Source organism: Echinops telfairi, unplaced genomic scaffold, assembly GCF_000313985.2.
Source record: "Echinops telfairi isolate 266 unplaced genomic scaffold, ASM31398v2 ScPeMD7_7475;HRSCAF=8513, whole genome shotgun sequence".
NCBI lineage: Eukaryota > Metazoa > Chordata > Mammalia > Afrosoricida > Tenrecidae > Echinops > Echinops telfairi.
This window is the reverse complement of record NW_022111379.1, coordinates 20,347,012-20,357,645: the sequence shown is the minus strand read 5'-3', so window position 1 is coordinate 20,357,645 and position 10,634 is coordinate 20,347,012.

Here is a 10,634-nt window from a genome sequence, read left to right as displayed (position 1 = left end):
TTTAAATACCCCATGTTTAACAAATCAATGTTTTCGTTTCACTTGACAATTGGTTTGTACCCAAAAGTGAATTGAGATATTGAAAGGCAAGAAAAAGGAAAGATATGCACATAAACCATTCATTCACTCACTCATTCATTTAACAAAAATAACCCAGAAAAGTGATTCGGTGTCAATAAAGCCTGTGATGATGCTCCCGGCTGGCTCATGTAGCTCTCTAGAGGAAGAGGTGCTGAGGGATTGCTGAGGGCTCCAGGTTATTGAAGAAGGGCAGTAGGTATAGAGAGATTGCCATAGGCAATGTGGTTTACGCAGATTATCTCAGGCTATCATGTTGGCAAGATCTCCTATTACAGAAAGACACATGAGGTCCCGAAAAATAGTCAATTTGCAATGTAAGTGATAGAACCTGTTCTCTCATGCCAGCGACAGGGTTTCTCCATTCCTCCTAATGGTGCATCCCATCCAGTGGACATAAGCACGGAGAAGTGCTGAAGGCGCTGAAGGGGGTCCCTCACGCGTTAAAGCCACCATTCCAAAGGGAGCCTGGCAAATCCTAGGCAGGTTGCCCTGCAGTAGCTTCATTGGTTTGTTTTGGTGAAAAGGAATTTTTCAGGCTGCATTTCTTGGCAGAGAGAACATTGCCTGGAAACTGCCTTGAGAGTCATGGAACCTGTACCTCACCCCAGCCCCAAATTTGCTGCTAGGAGTCACGCAAGCCTGGGAAGTTTGGGTTGTCTTGATGCTGGGCTTCAATAGCATATAATGACAACACTCGGCAAGGAGATAAGCAGTGTGTGGGTCGGAGCCTGAAAGAGAGAGTGTATTTTGGAGGTTTTTCCATGTGCCTCAAAGGCTTTGTACTCCAGAGAGCTCCTTTTCAGTGGGAAATCTGACCTTCTAAAATGCTTCAGAAGATTCTTTTTGGCTCCCAGGAGATGCCCTATGATGTCAAAACCTTATCCCAAATATCCCAACACCCCCAGAAACAAGCTGTTGTCTTTTCTTCCATCCACTTAGCTACACCCTCTGCCTACTCCCCTTGCTCTTTCTGACGGATCCACCCCCAGACCCTAACACTTTGTGGTGCTGTGGTGGGTGCCCTGACATCCACCATCAAGTCTCCCATGTCTCAACTCAGCCAAGCTGCTACTCTACTTAAGAATAACAACCACTTCAGATTCGTCCCGCCCAGAATATTAGAACCAAGCTCTTTCCGCCTCAGTCTCAATGGGGACGCCAAAACATTAGCTAGTAGGACATCACAGGAAATGCAGCAGACCTCCCACGCAGACATACACAGTATAAGAATCTGTGAAGTGAATACAGGAGCAATGTTCCAGAATGTGGAGGCCCCTCAGCATATTCAAGGCCATAGATGAAGATCACAAGAGATGTTGGTTTAGCCATTCCTTGGGACAGATGGACTGTGCGCTGTGATCTCCTTTCCAAGCCCTGTTCGGGAATAGGAACGTGCTACCCTCTAATAGCTCACCTGGATCAAAGAGCCAAGGCACCTACTCTGGATGTTCTGAAGTATGATCCCTGCAACTGGGGGATACTGAGGACTGGAGCCTGGCTTATGCGTGAGGAAGATCCCAAGGGGCGTGGACAGAGAGGTCTGACTCCTGCTCAGAAAATGGGGAAGTTGAGAAAAGGCCACTGCTTGGCTGGGAGCTGAGAAATGGCTGCTGACAGGGACAAGCCATCCTCCCAGGTGACACAGAAACTCCTCATGAACCCACACAGGACAGAAAGTCAGCGTGATGTCATCATGGGCCTTGAGGGGAGCCTGCAAAGATAAGACCTGGGCTGAAGGGGCTGGAGGGGTGCCCAAGGTCCAAGGGCCAAGGAAGGAATTCCAAAGGAATACTGGAATCGCTGTGCAGTGATAAGGGGCCAACCAGGAAGTCCCAATGAGCCCGCAAAACACACACCAGAGAAAACTCCTTTCTTTAACCAGCTTCCAGAGACAGAGAGCATAAGACCACAAAGCCAAGCCAATAAACTCTGTCCTCTCCACTACCCCACCCTCCTGAGCCCAAAGCCTGGATGGGTTTCTAATCTAGCAGCAAACATAGATGGGAAGGGAAGACAAGGAGAAGCATAAGTCGAGGGCTCCGTTTCTGCTTGAAGACTTCCAGCCTAAGGAAGATCCAAGCTTGGGCATGAGACAGGGCATTATGTAACGTTGGTCAAATATGGAGTTTGAGGTGTAGCTCGTACTGGATATTCTAAGGGGAGTTCAGTCTATGTATCTGATAGGATCCATCAGACCATACAAAGGGCATCAAAAAAAGTTCATGGGAAAATTGAATGAAAACGATATTTTTCCATGATTTTTTTTAACTCCCTTGTGTGTAATCTGAGGATAAACATAAAAACCACGGGCCTCACCAGAATTTTCCCTCCAGGACAGAGAAAGATCTCCTCACTGAATAAAATATAAAGAATAATGTATTGCAGACAATGTGATATGATGCTTTTACACAAGACTTGCTTCTTCCACACTCTGGTTATAATTCAGTTATATCATTACCCCTTGTCTAATTGTGCTAGACAATTAGAACAAAATTATCTGATGAGTTTCCTCTCCCCTCCAAACAAGGTCTTCTGCCCATTACCCTCCCAATAACCCTGTCATCCTCACCACAAGTACACCAGTCTAAAAAATAATTTTAAAAATATAAAAACTACACCAGTCTGACAGCAGCTTCCTGGGGAAGAATGCGTCTTGTAGAGCAAGATTTACCACCTGGAGGACAAGGGGAGGAGAGAGGACGAATCTCCTCTGTGTGCTTTCAAACCCGGTGTTAGACCCTGTAGGGAGTGATTTAGGAGTGTTTTCGATAACACTTCTGCTGTTCAAATTTCTGTCTCCCCAATCTATTTCATTGACTTGACTGGCCCACTTTGTCACAGTGCTTGTTAGAATTAAAATGTTCTGAGGGGGAAAAAAATGTTCCGAGAAAGGTATTTGATTGTCATCATTCACACCTTATGGTGCATTATCATATTTCTCAAAATCTAATCCATGCTCCTTCCAGGTATGCATGACTTTAATATTATTTAAAATAATTATAGAAATGTAGGTATTATGGCTAAAACAAATCAAAATCATTCTAAGATTAAGTACTTTAAAACATGCGCACACATTCCAGAGATTCTTACCCCTTTACCTCAGAGAATTCACACGCTTACCTCTCTGCCCACTTGGCTAAGAGTCCCATTTTCGACCTGGCCGACAAGTTTCGTTCAGAGAACAAAACAAGTGAAACCATCTAGTGTGGGTTGATCACAGGGAAGGGATTTCTGAGGACTGAATTAAAATGATGGGTTTCATCTGAGAGCAGTCATCTCAGGCCATGGAGAAACAGCGGGTCTGTTGGATTTCATATTTTAACTGTTGTTTCAGGGCCAGCATTTCCCCCAAAAAGGTCAGAGGGTGGTGTGCTCAGTCAGATTCAGGGCTGGAAAAGCAGCCCTCATAATACCATCCCCTGGCTCGGGTATAAGAATGCTTGGTTCATCTGCAAAGACATTTAGGAACGCCAGAATGGAGAAGAGGAGAATTGAAACCAGGTAGCCCTGCATCTCTTAATAAGCTGCATCACCCTGGCCACACGTCCTACCTTCTCTGAGCCTGTTTCCTCATCAGGAACAATGAGGCAGCTTCCCCAGGGGGTGCAGGTTCAACTACACCCAAAGACACTATGAAAAAAAACGACCCTGGTGATTAACCTTTTTTTAAAAAAAACAAACAGCTATTGAACACACCTGCGGTCACCATGGATTGGAAGCAATTTGTTTGCAACAACTTTCTTTAAAAAACAATTACAAAAAGATAAAGATCTCAGTATCAAAACTCACAAACAAGCCCATTTCAACTCAGAGTGGCTCTACAGGACATGTATAGACTCTCCTGTGGGTTTCTGAGACTGTAACTCACCTTTCTCCCTCAGACCAGATAATTTAGAACCACTGACCTTGTAGTTAGCAGCCCCATGCATAACCTGATACACTATCAGGGCTTGTGGAGCTTGAACCATCACTCGGTGATATATGATACTTTGAGAGTATTTTCTGGAGTCTGTGTGAGGGGCTATGGAGAAGTTTTGCTTGCAGACTCTGGCACAAAAGAGGAAACAGAGAGATGAAGTAAACTGCATGGTGCGCAGTAATCTTCCCAAGAGGTATTGATGCTGCCTGCACAGTTGGCCAGAGCTGGTAGGCAGTAGCCCAAGAGCACACCTGTGCTGTACCTTCCCTTCTTAGGATCTGAGGTAGTTAGTTTATTGTGCCAACCTGGCCGATAAACACATGTGGGGTTAATTGAAGGGCAGAGAGATAAATGGCTTCATGAGCCTCGCCTTTCTAGTTCTCGGGTTTCTTGCTTTCTGATGGTCAGACCAGGGTGCAGCTGCCTTAGCCAGTTCCCTGCTTTACCTAGCAGGACTCACTTCCTGCAAGACATTCCTGAGGAAAAGCCCCATGGACCTACCCCGATGCAGCCCTGGGTGCTGGAGCACCCATGTGGAGACCCCTGCCAGCGCTGAGATCTTACACATTCACTGATTCAGCTTTCCTCCTGCAGTGGGCATCATTGCATCTGTTTTGTGAGATGGAGGAGGACTTTGTGAATTAGTGTTGGACATATGTGTTAATGTTGAGCTTGGGTAGCATTGGGTTGGGATGTTTTCTTGGTGTGCACTTAACCTTTATATTAAACTCTCTCTTATACATGAGTTTCTGTGGATTTGTTTCTCTAAAGTACCCAGACTCACACAGGATCCTAGGAGGTAATTCTCTGAAAAATCTCCTGGTAGCCCCAGCCTCCCTTCACTCCCAGGCAACCCAGAGAGGGTTTGTGGGAGAATCCAAAGGCACCGGGTAGCTTAGGAGGGAGAAAATGGGAAAGTCCCCAAAGACTATCTTTGTTAATTCCCAGTCTTGCCCTAAGCTCCCTCTCCTCCTGGTGCCACGGCTCCACTGCCTATGCATACACATGCATACAGAACTAATTTGAGTCCCACAGAGTCACTTTTGTCACACTTTGGGCTAGGAACTAATAGGTTGTGTTATGTGCACCCAATTGTGCTCTTGTCAGCACTCATAGAGAGACTCCCTGCTATCTGCCATCTATCTCCTCTTATCAACAGCCCACAGGCAGCAGCCTCGGGTACTCCAGTAGGAACCTACAGGAAGGCTAAGGGCAAGCTCTGGCCCCGGTCAAGCCTTCTGGTTCTTGGAAAGCTGATCAGGGCTCTGGGAGTAAGTTCCTTTCCCACTGCTGGGGCAGGAGGATGCTAAGGAAAGATGGTGGCAGCTCACATCCAATCAAAGCACCATGAATGTTAAGAGAAGCCTGATTGTCTTTCTAGAAGGTCCCAGCCTGGAGGGGGAAACTAGATCCCCTCATTCCAATCTGCCATGGTAATTGCAGCTACAACCCACCCGGAGGAATCTCTTAGCCTGTCAGTAAAACAGCCTCGCTTCTCATTTCCAAACACTACAGAGAAGCTCTCTGCTCCAGGGATCTCACCCGCCCTGTGTCTCTCATTTCCAGAACTATAGCAGGCATTATCGTATAAAACCTTTCAATACTGACATAATTATACATAGTTTATATTCGGGCAAAGTGAAGGTTGAAGATGTTAATTAACATGCCGCAAATACAAATTAAGAAGTAATAAGGGACGATTTTAACCAAGCCTACCTGCCTAAAAAGTCTACCCTTCATTTCAACAAATAACCTGCTTTCTACCAGGATGCAGACAAGAACATGGAAATACTCTGGTTCCCAAATCTAGGAACCAGGTGATACTCATCCCCCACTGCCTACAAGGGGCTCTTCAAATTGACAACAGCTCCGAGTTTCCACGCAAAAGATCAGAACTGAGGAAGACAGCCTACATCGCAGATGGCAAAAACGCACACCCAAACGACATGCTCTCCTTCCATAGTACACAGTCCGTACTGGGACCCATCAACCCGGCACATCTCGCACAGCCCACCTGGCACCAGGAGAGCGGGAGCATATGACTGGTTCCTGCTCCTGGAATGCAACAGGCATGACGTCCATCAACTAGGGGCTAAGGTTGTCAAGCGCATCTTCGTTGTTTCTGCTTTTGATGGCCGCCATAAGACCTAGTAGTAGTTCTCAACTTTGGCTGTCCATTAGAATCAATCGTGTGAAGATGTTTAACATCCCAACAGCCGGTCACATTCCAGGCCAATCAAATTCAAATCTCTGGAAGGGGTGTTGGCTCTCAATTTTTAAAGTTCCTTGGGTGATTTTTAAGACTTAGTCAGGCTTGAGAAGGAATACCCCAGTGATAGAGCTGGAAAATAGCAGAAAAGTGTGACAGCAAGCAAACATTGCAACGAGAAAAACAAACACCCGCTGGCAATAAACATGAGCTCTCGGTTATTAATAAGTGAGAAATAAACGTTTAATGCTTTAAGCCACAGATAGTTTGGGAGTTTATTTGTTAAAGCAGCCAGTATTATTCTAACTGATTAGCCCCTTAGGAAGCCTGACTTAATGAAAGGCTTCGCTTTTTATTCTAAGGGAGACTCAAGATGCTGTTTGCTGATACTATCTACTTATTTATTCAATGCGGTGCAATGCTGGAAGTCAGAGAAATCAAAGACTTCCTCTCTGTCTCCCAAGTTCCAAGGATCAAGCCAACTGGGCTGAGACCACAAGCAAACAACCACACTTCACTCTCATATAACACACACACTATTTTAAAACACTTCTGATTCATTGCCTTATTTTATCTTCATAAAAGCTCTAGAAGGAAGATTCAAAGAGATGATACTATGTACAGATGGAAAAATTATAGCCCAGAAAGGAGGAATGACTGGTATGGCCAATTAGTAGCAGAGCCAAATCTATAATTCCGTTTTCGAATTTTCTAGGACAGTGTTCTTTCCACTCAGGCCTGAAACTCTGACCTCATTCTTCTGAATTCCTTTGTATGGGAGAGGGCCAGGATATGAGGACAAGGGAGGGAGCCAGGTGAGAAACTTTGGCCAGGCTTTGGCTCTGCCTTAAACCCTGTGCAGTGGCATGGGATCCTAGGGAAGAGCAGGTCCAACACAATCCTTATGAGGCGGAGTTCCCACACCCAGAAACACGACCATTCTATAAACTAATGCAAGGAACACAGTCTAGTCAGTAAAGCCTCCCTCTGGGGACCGCAAAACCAAACTCATTGCCATTAAGTCAATGCGCCCTACCAGTGACTTTGTAGGAAAGGGTAGAACTGCTCCTGTGAGTTCCTGAGACTGGAACTCTTTAGGAGAGTAGAAAGGCCCATGTCTCTCCCACAGAGCAGCTGGTGGTTTTGAACTGCTGACCTTGCAGTTAGTAGCCCCACACGTAACTACTACACCATAAGAGTTCCTTTTCTGGGGACGAGCACTGCTATTTTTCTAAACCACCCTGTCAGTGAGTTTCTTCCATATAAAGTAACGAGTGTCTACAGATCCTCTCCACTAGGAAAGACCCGGGAAAGCACAAGAAGATTTATGACACAAGCAAACAACAAAATCCTGCCAACTCCAATTCCACAGGGTTACCAAGGGCTGTACTTGCACCCCAACCTGTTAGACTCCAACATGGTGAGGAGTGAAGAGTTATTGGCACAAACAAGAGGCCCAAGATTACATAAGGGGTAAACTGGAAATCATCATCATTTTGTTGGTGATCTCAGTTATGTCAATGTGAACCATACCAACTACATTCATATGGCAAAGAATCCCTGATGGAGCGCATCCTCGTTAGAAAAGCCATCTGTTCCGACTCTTTGCTGGGCCATGTGCTGGTTCTCCATACAGGCCACCGAGACCCAGAAGATGAAGATATATCCTCAGAGCCTTTATTTAAATGGTTTCCAATCTCCCAACCCCAGAGTTCAGTGACTCAGAGATGGCCTCACGGGCACTTGCTGCAGCGCTGTCGCATTGCCCAACCCTGGTGGCACGATTCCCATCATAATCTGTATTAACCCCCATGTTATGCAATGCATAGCCTATTCAGCAAAACACCTCCAACCCATTCTTTGCACCCTCTTCCCTCTGCAAGGAAAATTTACCCCATCTACTTAAAGGCTAAGCAGAAAATAATTTTTAAAAACTGTTGCCATCAAGAAGCAAAGCCTAATAAGTAAATTTGCTTTCTAGGAAATCTCAGGTGGCAGCTTGAGAGGGTATGAATAAGCAGCCATCCCCCTCAAAACAATTTTTTTCAAGAGCTGTGTGCTCCATTCACCCTAGCACTTGGAAAAACCCCGAGGTGCATCAGATTAGGATTGAGTTGCTGGTTGACAAGTCTGATTCCTCCATCATATCATAAATTCTTCAAGGTCAAGAGTTGTATTTTATCCTAGCACATGACACAAAGCCTGCACATATTAGGTGTTTTGTAATACTGTGTCCATAAAGTGAATGGATGAATGGTTAAGTAGATGCATACATTTATGAATTAATCAAATGCCTTGAAAAAAACACAGATTTAGTGTTCTACTTCCAAAAGCATAACCACTGAAAGCCCTATGGAGCATACTTGTAATCTGATACACATAGGCTCATGGATTGCCCAAAAGAACTGGTTTTCCCATCTAAGCACTTTTCTAGAAAGTGGGAATAAAACAGTAAACAAAGAGACACAAATCCCTATCTTCATGGAGCTTATATGTTAGTCATTGTGTGAATAAAAGCCCTCCATATATTAGACTTTTGAGGGGAGTGTTTATATAATAACTGCTTGATATTAACGGCTATTAACCACAAACCTGGCGAAACTCATGGTATTTTCAATCACTCCATATGCATGTGAAAGTTGGACCTTGAATAAGGAAGATCAAAGAAAAATCAATGCATTTAAATCATGGTCCTCGCAAAGAGTACTGAAAGCCATGGACTACTGAAAGAACAAACAAACGTGTCTTGGAAGACGCGACGCCAGAATGGTCCTTAGAAGCAAGAATGGCAAGACGTGATCTTACATATTTTGGACATGCTATCAGTGGAGACCAGTCCTGGCAAAGGATATCATGCTGGGTAAGCGAGAGGGGCTGTGAAACAGAGGAAGGTCCTCAACAAGATGAACTGACACAGTGGCTACAACAATGAGCTCAAACACAGCAACAATTGTGACGATGGTGCAGAACTAGGCGGTGTTTCTTCTGTTGTGTATAGAGTTGCTATTGGTTGAAAGCAAGTCAATGGCACCCAGCAACCACCACTACCACCATAGCCGATGGGGCATAGGTAGTTCTGTAGTAGATTTCTCACCTTCCACGCAACCGATCTGGTTCATTCTACCAACACACCTCATGCCCAGCCACCATCTGTCTTTCAGCAGAGGTTTGCCTATTGCTGATGCTGAACAGATTTCAGCAATACTAGGAGCCATGGTGGCTTAGTGTTTACGTGTTGGGCTGCAATCCACATAGTCAGCTGTTCAAAACCACCAGCAGCTCCATGGGAGAAAGAGTGGGCCTTCTACTCCCTTGAACAGTTAAGAGTCTTGAAAATCCACAGGGGGTTGTTTGGAGTTACCAATGTCTTGATGGCAGTGAGTTTTTGCTTGGTTTTGTTTTTTAACAAATTAAGAGGGACTTTCTATAATGAAAAGCCTGGCAGTCTACTCCTAAAAATCCGTCAAAGAACATTCTATGGGGCACAATGACACAAAGACTGTTTCATTGCCATATGCATGGAGTCACAATGAGTTGGGAGCCAATCTATGGCAGCTAACAACAACACGTGCAAGCAAGCACGTGCCAAGGGTCTTATCCTCATTATGCAACAAGGAATCAGAAGAATGAATGGCGAGCATAGCTGTCGTTCTATCAGTCACAGTCAAGTCTACTACTTGCTTCCAGGGTAACTTTGGATAAGTTAGTCTCTTCAAGCCTCAGCTTCCTCAGCTCCCAAATGGATATAATCCTCCTGTAAGGATGAAATGACATCCTTCTGGTAGAGATCATTTATTCTGGTTCCTGGCATACACTAAACACCCACAGAACGATCCCACTTGACCTTCATGTGCACCCGAGGAGGCTGATAACGCAGAACCTAAAGCTTAGGGAAGTAAAGGATGCTATCTCAGATCGCATATGAACCCACTGCTATGGGAATGGACTCCCACTCAGAATGACCTCATTAGACAGAATAGAATTGCTCCCTAAGGATTCTAAAATTAGACCTTACATAACCACAGACAGTGAGCATCATTTTTCTCCCTCAGAGCACCTGGTGGGTTTGAACTACCACCTTTGCAGTTAGCAGTCCACTCAACCCACTGCACTAGTAGGGATCCTTAAGATGACCAAGGTAGGATCTGGAAACCAGTCGAACCCATTCATGTCTAAAGTCTGTTCTCTTCATCGCAATGCCATATACAAAGAGCATCTTTGGCAGAGTAAGTATCAAATAGCCCCTGGAGGGGTTCTGTCCTGTTTTTAACCTTGGAAGTTGGTTTTGGGTATATTCAGTGCTTGCAGAATAATTACTGTGAGTTGTGGCCAACCATCTTGGTGCCTGGGCCCAGGCCCTACCTATACTTGCTCCTCTCAGAGTTATGTTGCTGACTTGGGATGCTGACTTGGGGTTCAAAGAAA